Raw genomic sequence first — 18,305 nt, 5'->3', positions numbered from 1 at the left:
AAAGGACTTTCCAAAATTCCAACGGGAACGGGTAAATACGGTATTTTTCGTTTTACTGATCGTAGAAAACTCAAATTTGGCATTTAGGTTCCTTGGGGAGGAGTGTAGGGGAGCACTACAAAAGGATTTCCCAAAATTTTGACGTTAACGGGAAAAAACAGGGTTTATCGTTAGTATTATTGCAATTTTACATTAAACAGCATTAGTATTATTGTGGAACCATTAAGAGATAATTTGCCGAAATTCTCACGGGAAAGGGAAAAAATGGGACTTTTCGTTTTTTTTTTTTTTATAAAACGAGGGGGCAAACGAGCAGACGGGTCACCTGATGGAGAGCGATCACCGTCGCCCATGGACACCCGCAACACGAGGGGAATCACAGGTGCGTTGCCGACCCTTTAAGGAATTGATAGGCTCGTTTTTTAAAGATCCCTAAGTTGTAACGCTCCGGGAATGTTGCCGCTGTAAGCTGATTCCAGATCTTCGTCGTGCGAGGAAAGAAGTTTCGCTTAAAACGCACGGTACTAGACTGCCAATCATCAAGATGGTGAGGATGGAAAGACAGACGGTTCCTCGAAGTGCGGTAGTGGAATTTAGCCGCAGGCAGCAATTCGAAAAGTTCGTCAGAACACTCCCCATGGTAGATGCGATATAATATGCAGAGAGACGCCACATCTCTCCGCAAAGCCAAAGGATCGAGTAGGCCAGAGAGCGCCTGACTATCGACAAATCGAGCAGCTCTACGTTGGATGCGGTCAAATGGAAGAATTTGGTACTTGGGTGCCCCAGCCCAGAGATGAGAACAGTACTCCATGTGTGGCCTAACCTGCGCCTTATAGAGTTGCAAGCGATGGGCTGGCGAGAAGTACTGCCCCGCTCTATTAAGCACCCCCAATTTTTTTGAGGCTAACTTAGCTTTGCCTTCCAAATGACCACGAAACTGAACATTACTCGAAATGTCGACACCCAGGATCCCAATAGACGATTTGGCATCAAGGGGAGTACCTTCAAAACAAGGTGAGACAACAAAGGGATCCCTTTTAGTGGAGAACGCGCATACTTGTGTCTTCTGGGGATTAAACTGAACTAAGTTTAGTCTACCCCAATCCGCGACATGCTTCAGCATGATCTCAATTTGAGACACAAGTATATTCCGGCTTTCAATGACGTGTTCCCTGGATATATTAGCACGACCGGAATAATGCGTGTCCCCAGTACTGTCATCTGCATAGCAATGAATATTGGTATCATGCAACATGTCATTGATATGCAGAAGAAACAACGTGGGGGATAAAACGCAACCTTGCGGGACACCAGAGTTTACAGGTTTCAAGTCAGAACATGAGCCGTCGACTACAACTTTGATGCTCCGACCCGAAAGAAAACTTGCAACCCAAGAGCACAACTTTCCAGGTATTCCGTACGCCGGAAGCTTAGACTTTAGAGTTTTACTGGTAGAAAGCTAAAATTCGGCAATGTATAAGAGCACTGAGAGAGGACTGTCCAAAATTCACACGAGAACAGGGAAAAACGGGTTTTTTTTTTTTTAGTGGTCGTAGATAGCTGAAACTTGGCAAGTATGTTCCTTGGAGAGTGTAAGGGAGCATTAATAGAGCATTTCCCGAAATTCTTATGGTAACGGAAAAAAACAGGATTTTGCGTTTTAGTGGTTGTAGAAAGCTAAAATTTCAAAATGCAAATGTATATACTGCACGTACGCTGCAAAAAGCTCTTTCACCGACTTCAAAAAAATGAGGTTGAATGAACCAGAGGCTCGTAAAAATACTGCCTATCTTGGTCTCATAGAAATTAATTCGAATTTTTAAGATAAAAATCAAGAAAATTGAGATAGAAGGCGGGGGCGTGTAACTCTTTGCCGTTTTATGGACGAGACGTACCATTAAAGATCCAGGGGACTTACAGTGAATGTGGTGCAATAATCTCGAAGATTTTCTTCCATCCGACGCTGTTTCAGAAGGACGCCATCAGCAACCGACGAAAACAAAACACGGTGCTGCAAGCTTGCAGCAGCCGCAAAGCACTCAAAAAGCACTTTAAAACTTCTTCTTGCTGTCCAAATGTTTAGTTTATAATTTATAAATCGCACAAAACACAAAATAAACCCCGGGGTGACAAATTAACACATATATATAGCGTTTCTACGATCACTTCCGAATTATAGTACGTGTCTCGTAGGAGTTCCGAGCGAAAACTGATGTTTTTAAAAATGGCTTCCTGACCTTGGGTCACGCGGCGCTGCGACGCGTTTAGTTCACTTTTTCGCCCCTAGATGGCGCGGTCTCGTCAAATGAATACTGCGTTTGGTTGTGCAGTATTTTGATTGGCGTAAACATAACCCCCAGCCTTGAAAGGTTCCCTTTCAAAATAGCTAACATAAAAAAGAGAGAAAATAACAAACGAAAATCATATTTCTTCTGATGTGCATAAAGCTATGCAAGAAAACCTAAACTAAATGAGAGATTCTAACTTTTATAACTTGAATTAATTTAAAGGTATTGGGCATAACTTAACTACTGGACGCTTAAGAGCACCATTTTTAGTTTTAACTAAGGCTGCACGTATTGCGCCATCCTTTCCAGGATAGGTTTCTATAATAACTCCCATTGGCCAGTGTAAAGGAGGTGCATTATCACTCATAATGAGGACTATGGTACCGACAGTGACAGGTCGCGAATCTGTATTCCATTTTTCACGCGCCTGCAGAGTGTGTAGATATTCCAAAGACCATCGGCGCCAATAAGATTGGACTAGTTGCTCTAGAAGTTGATAACGCGAAAGCAAGTGTGTACGTTCTTCACGAATTTCTGCCGCGGGCAATGATCTTAGAGGAACCGTATTCAGAAAGTGAGCCGGCGTAAGAGGCGTTGGTTCCGAAGGATCCGCACTTAGCAAACCAAGTGGTCGCGAATTCAGCACTGCTTCTATTTGGCATAATAAGGTAAAAAGTTCTTCGTATGATAGTATTTGACTACCGATTACGCGAAACAAGTGTGTTTTATATGATTTTACAGCCGCTTCCCAGCTACCTCCCCAATGTGGTGCATTTGGGGGAATAAATTTCCATTTTATTTGATGGTTAAGCAATTCAGATGCAAAGACTTCAGAGAAATTGTTGTCGTTCGAAAGATTTTGCAAATGCGAATGTGCTCCTACAAAATTAGTAGCGTTATCAGAGTATAATGTGTCTACAGGACCTCTACGAGAAATAAATCGTTTAAGTGCATTAAGAAATACGTCTGTACTTAAATCAGAACAAAGTTCGACATGAGTAGCACGAGTAGTCATACAAATGAAGACACAGATATACATTTTTTGAGTTTTCGCACCTCGTTTGCGAACCATAGTCACATTTAAAGGACCACAAAAATCAAGACCTGTGTGAGAAAAAGGTTTTGAAATCCGTAGCCTACATTCAGGTAAGTCAGCCATAACTGGTGGGGGTGCGACCTTAGGGTGAAACTTGAAACAAGGCAAGCATTGTGCCACACGCGAACGCACTATTTTCCTAGCAGACAATATCCAGTATCGGTGTCTTAAAATCGAAAAAAGAAGACATTCGCCTGCATGACAATTTTGGCGGTGAGAATGATCTATAATGAGATTTACTATATGATCCGTACATGGAAGAAGATAAGGATGCTTGTGATCAAAGGTAAGATTACTATTCTCTAGTCTACCTCCAACGCGAAGCACACCGTCAACTACAAATGGTCGAAGCTTCCTAATAGCCTTCGAAGAGCAATTCTGTCCTGAACGACAAGCTTCAAGAAAATCCGAAAAATGAACCGTTTGTAAGTCTCTGATGACAGCCAGTTCCGCCTGATCCATGTCGTCTACTGTAATTTTTCCTATAGTATTTAGACGCTTCGCAAAACGCAGAACGTAAACTGTCACCCGAAGAAACTTAGTCCAGGACGAAAATCTTTGAGACAGTTTATAAAAAAGTGGTTCTTCTTTGCTAAATGTTGCTAAAGACACAGTTTTTCTTTCAGGTATGTCTGATTCAGCTTTTGTGGCCATAAATGGCTTAATAGGCCAACGCGTACTATCTAATTGGGCCCATGACGGGCCTTGCAGCCACAATGGGTGATTAAGAATCTGCGAAGGTGTAAGTCCTCGTGACAAGCAGTCGCTGGGGTTATCCTTCCCTGGAATGTGATAAAAGTTTTCTGGCGCCAAATTTTCATGTATTTTGGCAACACGGTTTGCAACAAAGATCTTCCAACGATGGGGACTAGAATGAATCCAGTGAAGGGTGACTGTTGAATCTGAAAAGGCATAAACCCTAGATATTTGAATACGAGTTGTAAAGTGATTGAGAACGGTTCGCACTAGTTTGGACAGTAAATGAGCTGCACAAAGCTCTAAGCGGGCTAATGTTACTGATTTTACAGGGGCGACCTTAGATTTAGCGCATAAAAAACGCACGACCACCTCCCGTTCCGAAACCGTATGTAAATACAATACACATCCGTATGCCTTTTCACTGGCGTCCGCGAATGCCAAAAGAGAAACAACGCTGGATTGCACAACACCCACGTGGCGAGGAATCGTTAGTTGACTCAGAAGTGGTAATTCGCGTAGAAAAACAGTCCAAGCATCAATGATCATTTGAGGTGGTTTTTCATCCCAGTCTATTTTGGCAAGCCAAAGTTTTTTAATTAAAAGTTTGGCATACAAAATCACAGGAGCAGCAAACCCGAGAACATCCCACAGTCGAGCTACAACAGACAAAATATTCCGTTTGGTGCAACGTTCTGTGCCTGTATTAATATCAAATGAAAACATGTCAGCACGTGGATCCCACTTAACTCCTAAAACCTTTTGACAAAACTCATCGTCAAACTTTACTGCACTGGGGTGCAGATACCCTTCAGGTAAGACATCAAGCAATTCCGGTGAATTACTTGACCATTTTGTCAACTCGAAACCACCGGACTTGAACATATCAATTAGCTGATTCATAGTGTCAACAGCTGTATTAAACGACAGAGCGCTTGAGGCAACATCATCCATATAAAAATCACCACGTTGAATTACCTCAGCAGCATGTGGATAATTATCCCTTTCGTCATTAGCTAGTTGTTTTACGGTACGTAAAGCCAAATATGGACTCGCTGATAAACCGAAACATACTCTGCCGAACTCGAACAACCGTAACGAATCACCCATCCTAAACCTATACAACATTCGTTGATATTTCTTGAACTCTGGATGGACACAGATTTGAAGATACATCTGCTTTACGTCCGCGCAAAACGCAATGGGAAATAACCTAAAATTCAGCAGAACCAGAAATAAATCGGATTGCAAATTAGGGCCAGGATTTAAGATAGAGTTAAGGGAGACGTCCGTGTCCGTGGGTGCACTGGCATCTAAAACGAGACGCAACTTAGTAGAAACTTTATCATTTCTAACGACACCATGGTGAGGTATGATATATCCCTCATCCTTTACATCACCGGGAACTAGAGTCAAGTAACCCTTTTCTACATAATCGGTTACAATGTCATTGTAGGCAGACTGAAAAGTCGGAGATGCAGTAAATTTTCTTTCCAGCGATATAAATCGCTTTTGTGCATTAAAAAGAGATTTGCCTAATGCTTCTGGGCTATCCTTAAAAGGTAATGCCACCGAATAACGGCCTGATAAATCACGTTTTGTCGTTTTTGTGTAATTATCTTCGCATTCCTGTTCATCGGGACTAAGAAAATTGGAAGTACTAGTTGACACTTCCTCTAATTTAAAGAATCGCTCTACTAATTTGTCAAGCGGAGCACCAGTGAACGCGCATAACACCACAGGCTTAGATGGACGAGCCCGGATGTCCAGAGGCGCCGACCCCATTAACAAAAAGCCGAGCGTCGTTTGCACAGCATCAGGTGCTCCTGGTGGACCTCGCACGCGACCGGACATTAACATGGTACCAAACAACTCTGCTCCTAGCAACATATCGATTTCTCCTGGAATGTGATAAGTATCGTCCGCAAGAGGCACACCATCTAGATAAGATAATTTAGACACGTCTATCGGTGCTGACGGCAAACATGCAGTGACATGGTCCACAACTAGTGGTTGAATATTGTAAGCAACAGTGCTATCATAGCGAGACCGAATTGTCAAACGCAGCCTTCCCTTTGTTTGATTAGACGCGCCGCCAAAACCATTTACAACTATAGGTGACTCTTCTGACGAATAAGTCAGCGAAAGCTTTTTACAACATGATGCTGTGATAAAATGATTTTGAGAACCATTGTCGACTAAACAGCGCAAAAAGTGCGACTTACCACAGGCATCGACTACTAGCACACGCGCCGTAGCGAGCAGCACGGTAGAGGGCGAAGGCGCGACGACGTTTGCCTGTAAATAATTATGTGACACTTGTGCAGCGCCGTGTGCGGCCGTTAGCAATGGAGCGGAAACATCGATGGAGGCACCGAGGGGGTGTGCGGGGGGCGGCGCGAGCGGTTGCGTGCCCACCGCACCACAGCTACAGACGTGGACGCTACCGTCACAAGGAGCCCCTTCGTCCTGAGCGCTGGAACTACTGGAACCGTCAGGTACTGTCATTTGCGTTGCGGGCATCGCAGTAGTCGGACTATCAAAAAAATGCAACAAAGAATGATGAGTACTTGAATTGCAATTTTCACAAACTTGGCTAGAGCGACAATTAACACTTTTATGATGTCGACTAAGACATTTGACGCAAGTGCCGTTTTTTTTAATAAAACTGTAGCGCTCGCGCGGTTTTAGATTTTTAAACGCTGTGCACTGATAGAAATGCTCGTGCATAGAATCGCACAAGTTGCACGAAGTTAAGGCCTCTGTAGACGAAACAAAGGCCTGGGTTCGTTTCGCGGTTACAGACTTAGGGTTCATCGATTTCTGAGGGCGCGCAGTCGAGTTGGAACATCCAACGTCAGGGTCTCCCCTGCGTTCGAGTATTTTAGCTTGTTCTTTAATAAATTTAACGAAGCTATCGTAAGTCGGTAATTTTTCCGAACGCACTGAATTTTCGAACATGCGAGCAGTATCTGGGTCGATTTTCCTTAGAGCCAAGAATAAGAATATAAATTCTTTTTTATCAGATATTTTTAATTTATCGAAAGCCGCAGTGGTTGTTACGAAACAATCGATAAAATCATTTAATCCCTTTGCAGAAGGCACGCTCAGTTCTTTGTAATTAAACAGATCATTCAGATATGACGATCCTAACAACCGGACATCCTCATATTTTTCCACGAGCGTTGAATAAATTAACTGATAATTCTCTCCGCATGGAATTATTCCTGCAATTGACGACAAAGCTTTACCCGAAAGCTGGCCGCATAGATAGAAAACTTTTTCAGAGTTTGAAAGCGAACTATTATGATGTACGGTACTGTTGAAACAATCGATAAAGGAAGCGAATTTCCTCTGTTCTCCGTCAAAAGTTTGTAGCATGATAGGCGGGAGCTTCAAATGAGGTTTTGAAGCAGTAGGTTGGTCAATATTGACATTTGGCTTGATATCAGTAAATGTGTTTATTACATGTCGAATATGTGAATACATATCTTCAAAAGAGTCCCAAGCTTGGAATGAAGGTTCATAGTCAGCGTCGGCTTTCATACGCGCAATATTTAGTTGTTCTATAATTAGATTGTACTCCGAACGCAATGTATCTACGGACGATGCGCGGGACATAAATTTTTGTTGCGATTCGAATGAGTCCAAATTTTTCGAAGCATCATATATAAATTGTAATCTACCGAAGTAAGCCTTCATTCGTGCTTCTAAAAGCCTAATATTAGGGCCAACCTCACTTTCATCTTTATCTTTACCCATTTTTATTCTTGGCACACCAATAGGTAATCACTTCAGCCTACAAGCACAATAAAAAATAAATAACGAAAAGTGACGTCTATTACCTACTTACCTAAAACCTACTCACGCTACTAACCGTATAAAGTGACACTAAACTATACAGACTTACCTACCTATTCACCGCATTAGTTCGAGTTAATAAAACAATAATTTTAACGCAATGATAATTCGACAGGTTGAGTATTTATTTTACTTTGTGTACCTTATATTATTACTTAACAATAAAAACTTATATTTTTTATGTTAATTAATATTTTGAAGTACTTAATGCTCAAGACAATCCTATCAATCAAGCGAGCGCCGTAAATGTACCTTGTTGCAGATATCTACCTAGTTATATAAACAACAACCAAATATCGCGAGCTCACTTTTCGAATCCGTACGTACGTACGCATTTATTGCCACTAGACAAGATTTACACTGATATTTAAACACTATTGATAATATTAGCTATATAAATAACTTCGTAATACGAGGTCCATGAAATATCCACACCACGTAATAATAACAATAACTTGTAGTATTACTGTAAAAGCGCGGCAAGCAGATAGGTAAGTGTACCTATTATTATTACTCGCGCAAGTCGCGCATCGAACACGTACTTCGCGAAATATCTACTGACGGTTTTGATGAGTAACGAGGCTTAAAAGCGTAAATTGAATATGTGAAAGTATTATGGTGAATAAGTATTTGATTTATATAGGGTTCTACCTACGTGCTGGAATTATATTATACTTATGACCAGACACGGAGTTCGAATAAAATAAGTACCTAAATACCTACTTTTACTAAGCGGAAAGCGCGTATACAAATGCGCGTATAGGTATCTACATATTAATACAAAGTAGGTGTGTTTACTAGGTAGAACACAGGGACAGGAAACTGGACAATATCCTGGGTGACGAAGGACCATTAATGAATGAGCCAGAGGCTCGTAAAAATACTGCCTATCTTGGTCTCATAGAAATTAATTCGAATTTTTAAGATAAAAATCAAGAAAATTGAGATAGAAGGCGGGGGCGTGTAACTCTTTGCCGTTTTATGGACGAGACGTACCATTAAAGATCCAGGGGACTTACAGTGAATGTGGTGCAATAATCTCGAAGATTTTCTTCCATCCGACGCTGTTTCAGAAGGACGCCATCAGCAACCGACGAAAACAAAACACGGTGCTGCAAGCTTGCAGCAGCCGCAAAGCACTCAAAAAGCACTTTAAAACTTCTTCTTGCTGTCCAAATGTTTAGTTTATAATTTATAAATCACACAAAACACAAAATAAACCCCGGGGTGACAAATTAACACATATATATAGCGTTTCTACGATCACTTCCGAATTATAGTACGTGTCTCGTAGGAGTTCCGAGCGAAAACTGATGTTTTTAAAAATGGCTTCCTGACCTTGGGTCACGCGGCGCTGCGACGCGTTTAGTTCACTTTTTCGCCCCTAGATGGCGCGGTCTCGTCAAATGAATACTGCGTTTGGTTGTGCAGTATTTTGATTGGCGTAAACAGTGATGGTCTTATTTTTCTGGTTTTTTTGTTCATCTATATTTCAGTTTGTATTTTCAACCGCTGCTTGGTTTAGTATTTTTCTGGTTTTTCTGTGCATCTATCTATATTTCAGTTTGTATTTTCAACACTATTTGTTTTTAGTCTGTCTGAATGACATAACATAGTAACAAACTTACCAAAAATTTATGATGTATGAGTTTGATTGTCTTAAGAGCATGTTAGAGTTAGACCAAAGCCTTTGTTCCCAGTTTCAAAAAACTGTCTCTAAAAACCACTTATAATAGTTATAATATAATACAGAGATAACAAATGATTTCACTGTTGTTGAAGATAAATTCAGCAACTAATATATTGTTGACTCATATCAAGAATGTCTATTTGTAATTATGGACAAAGGCCAAAAGTTAATTTTATCAATGAGAAAACATATTATCACAGATATGACTTATGACTTTATCTATTTATGGTACTCTCATGTAAATATGAAAATTGTGTGCAACTTGCAGGAGGCTGTGTGAACGCTGCGCACGCGCACGCGCCTCACCGTGAGCGCTTCTCCGCCACGCCAGGTCTATATTTTTTGTTCTTGTAACGCTGGATACAATAATTATCACTCATACTTGTAGAGGCATCTGTTAAGTACAATATGTAGGTGCCAAGTTCTATCCATTGAAATATTCATTACCTATTATTTTGGAATGTAAGAGACTGTTTCACCATCCATTGATTAGTGTTAACTGACGGTTAAATGTGATACCGTCTCTATTTGTTTTGTTCGAATAGACGGAGACGGCATCACGTTTAACGTCAGTTTAATCAATGGATGGTGAAACAGCCCCTAAGTAAATCAAAAAAATATGTATTGGATATAAAATTTCCAAAATTACTAAGAAGCTTTAAAAATTACATAACAGGTCTGCATACACAATGTGGGACAGTGCAGTCTGGGTTTCCGGATGAGGAAATTAGGAAATACCTGGGTAAGGGCCGCCACATACACTCTGAGTTCCGTTTCGGAATTTTGATTCGAAATTCTAATTCGTAATTCCATAAATATATAACACACGTACGGTTTAGGTAATTCAATTTGGGATAATTTCGAACGCACAGGCCACCAGCCACCATACGGAATTTCGAATCGGAAAAAACTTCGGACGGAAAACTACTGTTTGTATGTGGTAGGTCCATAGATTTGTATGGATTTACTGCGTTCGAAATCCCGAGTGTATTTGGCCGCCCTAAATCCAGAAGGATGGGAACTGGCAACCCCTGTTTTATGAAGGTGCTTGTGTGTTCAGGCGGCGAGGAGCGCATCACGGTGCCGCTGCCGACGGGGGGCGCGGGGGGCGCGGCGGAGGCGGCGGGGGGCGCCCACGTCGACACGGCCGACTGCTTCGAGGTCGAGGACTTGGACGACGCCGGCTGGAGTTCGTGCGCCGCCCCGCCGACCCGCTGCCCAACGGTACGCAGACAACCCTCATGGTGCCATCAATATTGCAGCCCGACACAGACCTACCGATTCCGTTCTATTCTACCTATAATAGAGCAAATAAGATTTGAAATCGGAGAAATAAAATCGTCACATACCGTCCGGGGCTTACTAGAATATCCGGGCAGCAAGCAATCTACAGCAATGCTGGTCAGACGTTATGACCGATTGACGTGTGTGTGATAATGAATTCAGATTTGTCTTATCGGTTCTGAACAGAACGGGTAGGTCTGTAGCTGGCTTAAATTTAAATAAAACTAATGGAACTGGATAGAAGCACAGATTTGGAAGTTTAAGAATCTACAACAAAATATTCACACTTGTGCCCGTTAGCATATTGCCTTCGCGCATGTTTTGTATACGCCTTAAGCAACTTGTTTCGGTATAGACTCGGAGGTGCTCCTAGCGGCGAGCGAGGGCTCGCTGCCGGCGTCGCCGCTGCGCGCGTCGTCTTCGCTGGAGCTGCGCTCGGCGTCCTCGCGCGCCGCCAGCGCCGAGCCCGACAGCGCCAGCCTGCAGGACGAGCCCGTGCTGCCGCGCGCCGCGCCCGCACCCGCCCCCGCGCCCGCACCCGCCCCCGCCACCGCCAACGATGACTTAGACACCAGTAACAGTAAGACTACTTTAAAGCTACACTAATTAACTACACCTGGCATCCCCACTGCAACCAAGTTTTGGCTGTTTTTGTTACGAGCATTAAGAATGCGGTGGCCTAGTGGTTTGACCTATCGCCTCTCAAGCAGAAGTTCGTGGGTTCAAACCCCGGCCGGCACCTCTGAGTTTTTCGGAATTCATATGCGAAATTACATTTGAAATTTATCACGAGCTTTACGGTGAAGGAAAACATTGTGAGTAAACCTGAACACACCTGTGAAGTAATTCTATGGTATGCGTGATGTTCCCAATCTGCGTGGGAACTACGGACCAAGCTTAAAATAGGCTGGGATGGGAATGTTCGTAACATAAATAATGGATGTCAGTTTTCAATTTAAATCCTATTATTTATCTCACTTATAATCACAATCGTCTTCACTCGTTCTTTCTCTCACTGGAATAACAATCGTAAACCGTTATCGTGTCGCTCGTAATCATTATCGTATAATAATATTGTGTGACAGAAAGAAGGGGTGAAGACGATTGTGAATGCAATCGCGAAAGTCAGCGCAGCGCGTTAGACAATACGGCTTCAGAGGTCGCGATCGCAATCAAATGACAGTTTTTGTATGTGAAATCTGTCATTTGATTGCGATAGCGAGCGTCAGACACGCTAGGCAATACGGCCTCTGATCTTCGAGACTTGGTTATGAGCAAAGCAAATGGTATTTTATGCAAAAAAAAGCACTACAAATCTATACCTCTCGTTTACAATTTTCGCTCGATAAAGCGAGGTAATGTATCAGCAGGTGCATCCCAGCTGGTGGCGCTGGAGCAGCTGAAGGAGGAGAGCGAGCTGGAAGCGCTGAGCGTGCGGCAGCTCAAGGAGCTCCTGGCGCGCAACCGCGTCGAGTACCGCGGCTGCGTCGAGCGCGCGGACCTGCTGGCGCGCGCGCGCACGCTGCTGAGGGACCACGTGCGCTACCGGGACGGTCAGTGCACAAGCTTAGGGCGCTACTGGCACCGTCGAGCGCGCGGACCTGCTGGCGCGCGCGCACGCTGCTGAGGGACCACGTGCGCTACCGGGACGGTCAGTGCACAAGCTTAGGGCGCTACTGCCACCGTCGAGCGCGCGGACCTGCTGGCGCGCGCGCGCACGCTGCTGAGGGACCACGTGCGCTACCGGGACGGTCAGTGCACAAGCTTAGGGCGCTACTGGCACCGTCGAGCGCGCGGACCTGCTGGCGCGCGCGCACGCTGCTGAGGGACCACGTGCGCTACCGGGACGGTCAGTGCACAAGCTTAGGGCGCTACTGCCACCGTCGAGCGCGCGGACCTGCTGGCGCGCGCGCGCACGCTGCTGAGGGACCACGTGCGCTACCGGGACGGTCAGTGCACAAGCTTAGGGCGCTACTGCCACCGTCGAGCGCAAGGACCTGCTGGCGCGCGCACGCTGCTGAGGGACCACGTGCGCTACCGGGACGGTCAGTGCACAAGCTTAGGGCGCTACTGCCACCGTCGAGCGCGCGGACCTGCTGGCGCGCGCGCACGCTGCTGAGGGACCACGTGCGCTACCGGGACGGTCAGTGCACAAGCTTAGGGCGCTACTGGCACCGTCGAGCGCGCGGACCTGCTGGCGCGCGCGCGCACGCTGCTGAGGGACCACGTGCGCTACCGGGACGGTCAGTGCACAAGCTTAGGGCGCTACTGCCACCGTCGAGCGCGCGGACCTGCTGGCGCGCGCGCGCACGCTGCTGAGGGACCACGTGCGCTACCGGGACGGTCAGTGCACAAGCTTAGGGCGCTACTGCCACCGTCGAGCGCGCGGACCTGCTGGCGCGCGCGCGCACGCTGCTGAGGGACCACGTGCGCTACCGGGACGGTCAGTGCACAAGCTTAGGGCGCTACTGCCACCGTCGAGCGCGCGGACCTGCTGGCGCGCGCGCGCACGCTGCTGAGGGACCACGTGCGCTACCGGGACGGTCAGTGCACAAGCTTAGGGCGCTACTGCCACCGTCGAGCGCAAGGACCTGCTGGCGCGCGCGCGCACGCTGCTGAGGGACCACGTGCGCTACCGGGACGGTCAGTGCACAAGCTTAGGGCGCTACTGCCACCGTCGAGCGCGCGGACCTGCTGGCGCGCGCGCGCACGCTGCTGAGGGACCACGTGCGCTACCGGGACGGTCAGTGCACAAGCTTAGGGCGCTACTGCCACCGTCGAGCGCGCAGAGCAAAAAGAAAGTTTAACTGTCTATGTTATGCCATCAAAAGTAAAGGATATATATATTTTTTTAATTTTAGTCGCTTTAAATTCCCTATACGTCGGATTCTTGCTTGTTTTGTTGTTGCACAATAGGACGTGACTTTAATTGCTGAAAAATACCACCTTAGTCCTAATATAATATGATTAAAGTCACGACATTTCCATAGTTTTGTGTAACTGAAAAATTCCGACGAAACAAGAATCCGGCGAATCGGGAACTAATCGGCTGATGATGATGATTATAATTAATTGTATATTTGTAATATGTTTGCAGAGCTGGAGAGCCTGCCGCTGGAGGAGTGCTGCAAGATCTGCATGGCGGCGCCGCTGGAGTGCGTGCTGCTGGAGTGTGGGCACATCGCGGCCTGCACGCGCTGCGCCAAGCAGCTGGCCGAGTGCCCCATCTGCCGCCAGTACGTCGTGCGCGCTGTGCGCTTCTTCCGCTCCTGAACGACCGCGACCCCATCCCCACCCCGCACCAGGCGAACAGGTGCCTAGCTACAACGACAAGCCGGTACGACCAAATTGGCACGAAAAACATACTGTTTATGCAAAAAATGTTTGTGCTAGTTACATGTCGAGAAATCATACAGTATCACGCATTGATTATGATCGTACAAGTTTGATCCCAGACATGTTTGAGGTATATGGGTATAGGTTTGAGGTATAGATTACACCTTTCGCTGTAATCTCATGTTCCTGACGTAACTGCTGGGTGCCACCTTGTTAGTTGTATACCTCGACGCCTCGTCGTGACGCGATGTCGGTTATGTTCTACATCTAGAACGCCTCGAGATCCTGCCAGTAAGGCTTCACCTATCTTGCCATTAGTGAATGTAGCAGTTCAAAACTGAGAAATAGGTACAGAACAAAAAAATACATATAGGTACCTAGTCTTTCTGTTTGAACTGAGCTAGTCCTATTATCTGCTTTTGTTCCCTTAATTGCAAGCTAAGTACTTAAAAAAAAAGTAAGTATGAACATTATAGATTATCAACCCTACACTTTTGGTTAGCGGTATATTTCTACGAAGCGCATTCTTCCTGAAATCGAGCGATAGTGAAATGTAAACGCGTTATAAACACCATTATTCTTTGATATTAAGAGAATAAAGGCATATGATTATTTTATGTCGATTTTGATTTGTATTCCGGAAATGATAGCTCAGTTCAAAAAGTAAAGACTGCACAGTGGACGCCTTTACGGCAAAATGTTTCACTTATGTTTACGTATATGAAAACGTTTTGACATGAAAGTGTTCCTGTGGTATTGACGTTAAATTGTGTACTAGTCTTACGCCAAGATAAGCAAATAGAATAAACACCGATACCTCAGTACAAAAGTCAGCAAAATGTTTGGTAACTAGACACAGAATACTCGCTGTATTTCTCATTCCGATAAAAAGTGAAACAAAACGTAAAAAATATTGCTCTAGCATTTCAGTCGTACGCAATCACTCACGATTCAGTCATTTCGGAACGTTGAGCTCTAAAGCGGCGATTCATTTTAAATATCATCGTTTGTATGGGACACTAAAAAAAGTACTCTTATGTTTTGTGAATAAAAATATAAATATAAATAATAAAAATATGAAATTAAATAGATGCACTTCTACAAGCAAAACTTAAAAAATTGCAAACAAACAATAAAAATAATAAAAACTTTATTATTCATAAATTAAATCAAATCAGTCCTTTTTTTGGCTATCTTAAGAACGATAACGCATATGTAAATAATACAACAAAATCTTTCGTATACATGCCATAGCTAGTTGTGTGTTTATAGCATTATAGCAGACAGGAATTTAGATTTAATGAAGAATATATTGTGTTGTTTAAGTAGAATCTTCGCGGTAAGCATCGCGGAAATAGTTTAAGACATCTCTTTACCGCGTTAAAAACAACATTCACACAGTCGTATTTTACTCTAATAAAGACAAAAGCTTCTATAAAGTAATAGTACAGACTGGTTTCAGAATACCTGTAAATTATCGTTTTTCTTTATATTAGAGCGTTAATACTGATTCAAACTAAGAATAGAATCAACGGGATTCCAACATAGAGTTAAAACTTGGCCAGCAAAGCTTGGTCAACCAGTTCATCGCTACTAGAGACTATTCCTCATTATGATTTTTGAGCTAGTAGAATAGAACTATAAGTACTTGTACTTATTTCTATAGTCGTTTTGTAATTTATATTTACATGATATAGCCGTTATTGTCTAAATTAAAATTTAAACAATAATTTAATATACGGATTGTATTGTTAATTACCTGTATGCGACCGCATATGAGTACGAGTAAATTTACCGGTTAGTTTATTAATAGACTAGATGAAAACCCGGCTTCGCTCGGGTAAAATAGACTCATAATAATATTTTGAAAAATTTTTTTGCCAGTAAAGACTACTTATCGAAAAATCTGACGTATATTCCCAGCCTTAATTATTATCACAAACACTTTAACGCTACCTACGTATCGGTATTTCACCAGTAGATATTTCTCCTAAATCTTATTTGCCCAAATAACTACGTAGTCAGTCCCTAAGTTCTGTCACAAATGAAAATAATGATAAAAACAAAAGTACCAATCAGTTTTTAATAAATTATATACCAATTTAAAGTACATTTAATAAAAAAATAAATTTAAGTACTTAAAATTATTCAAATGACTCCTTTGTTTTTATACAGGCCCTTAATCGGCGCAGCCAGTCGTCTATCCAGCACGCACCATTTCATGTCTATTTCAGCGACTGCTTTTCTTAAAGATGACTTCAGGCTCTCCAAATTTTATGGGTTTAGCACAGACTTTCCCCTCTAAGACCTGCCAAATTTTAAAGTCCAGAGGATTAAGGTTCGGACTGGAGGAAGGCCAATCTTCGTGTCTTATAAAGTCGATTTTTTGACGGCCAAACCAGGCTTGAGTGGTCTTGGCTTTGTGCTGCGCAGAATCCTGCTGGAACACAAAATTATGACCTGAAATAGCGTGTTGGGCAGATCTTTGACATGCTTATCCAAAACCGTCTCTTGGTACACTTTCGCACTTATTTGACCCTTTTTCGCAAAAAATGAACCTCAGTTGGCCCGTAATAAGATCAGAGAATACTCTTCAGAGCTCTAGCGTACACTCTATCATTATGTTTATTGTACTTCTCTTCAATATCGAAAATCTTTTCGTCTGTAAAGAGGATATCACGGTGTCGATTTTTCGCGTACCGCTTAACAACTTCCGGATCTTTTAAACCTTATTGTTTTAGACGGCATTAAGTAAGTGCCCACTCTATTTTTTGTATGCTCGCAGACTAAGATCTTCGTTTAAAACCTTTTGACGGTTTTTCTACTGACACCATCTGCAAAGCCATCAACTTCTGTTTTCGGACAGGATTTCTTGCTATGCGTGCCTTGATCGCTTTGATCACTGCTGGTGTTGTACGGAGCGAGGCCGCCAATTCTTTTCTTGTCCTCAACACTGGAGACTTCATTGTACCTGTCAATCGTACGGTACACCACACCTAAGCGTTATATTTACATTTTTGAGCAACTTGAAAATGGTACTTGGCGAGTGCCCACAGCGGTGCAATGCTAAAACAGCTATTCGGTTTTCTTTCAACGTCCACTCCATCGTGAGAAATTGCAGCGAATGACTGTTTATTGTTTTAAAATAATTGACAAACATTCAAAAATGGAATTCAATCAATTTTCTTAAAATCATGTTTTAAATTTAAAAATAATGTGCCAGTGACAGAACTTTGGGACCGACTACGTATGTCTGTCTCATAATCAAAGAAATTAGACCTAAAGGGCCCCATATAAGGTACGATCCGTCTGTACGATCGATCTGATGAAAATCGACGAATCGTACCGTGTGTGTGGCCTTAAAGGTCACAATGGAGAACGAAATGCAAACTGTGACACGTGATGACATGACACTCACGCCACTTTGATGTGATGACTTTGACATGTTTACTTCGCAACGCCATTATATATACTCAGTAATTTATTCCATTTTTTATTGAAAATACTCGCTAAATCCGAATTTCTACCTACAAGTTGTCGACTCGGAACAAACGTCAACAACTGAAGATAGTTATAGTTGAAGGTAGTTGTGATAGTTTTGAGTTTTGATAAGATCCATTCAAGTTTTCCGGCAAGACGTTTCGTTTTACACAGTCACATGAGTCACATTCTTTGTAATGGATACTTTTTTGGCGTGACGCACGCGATGTGTTGAAGGCGAGCCGATCTAAGAGCTAGCTAGTATGAACGGAACGTTTATTAACTACCCAAGATGGCGACTGCGGTTTGTTTGTCAGTGCCATTAGAATTTAACGAAATTCTCCATAACGAATTTTGCGATATATGTTGTCGACTCGGATCGACTAATTTTTTACGCTCTTCAATTTTGATGTGCATTTTCGTTCGAGTCTACCGTACCCTGGACGAAAATTATTAATATAGATAGAAAACTGCTAATACTGATGGACTGGAAAGGAAAATAATTCTGGCGGATGGTTAACGCTCGTGCTTATGGTCATTGGATTATTTGTTGAAGGCTTTATTTGTATTG

The 18,305-nt window shown here is 43.3% G+C and overlaps 1 protein-coding gene and 1 pseudogene across 1 annotated transcript in view; one reads left to right on the top strand and one right to left on the bottom strand.

The window, feature by feature from the left end:
- Positions 1-18,305, bottom strand: part of LOC141433730 (vacuolar protein sorting-associated protein 16 homolog) — a 100,404-nt gene that overhangs the window by 74,675 nt on the left and 7,424 nt on the right. The window lies entirely within an intron of this gene.
- Positions 957-15,374, top strand: LOC141433638 (uncharacterized; annotated as a pseudogene).

Source organism: Choristoneura fumiferana, chromosome 12, assembly GCF_025370935.1.
Source record: "Choristoneura fumiferana chromosome 12, NRCan_CFum_1, whole genome shotgun sequence".
NCBI lineage: Eukaryota > Metazoa > Arthropoda > Insecta > Lepidoptera > Tortricidae > Choristoneura > Choristoneura fumiferana.
This window is presented reverse-complemented; position numbering and strand designations above follow the sequence as displayed.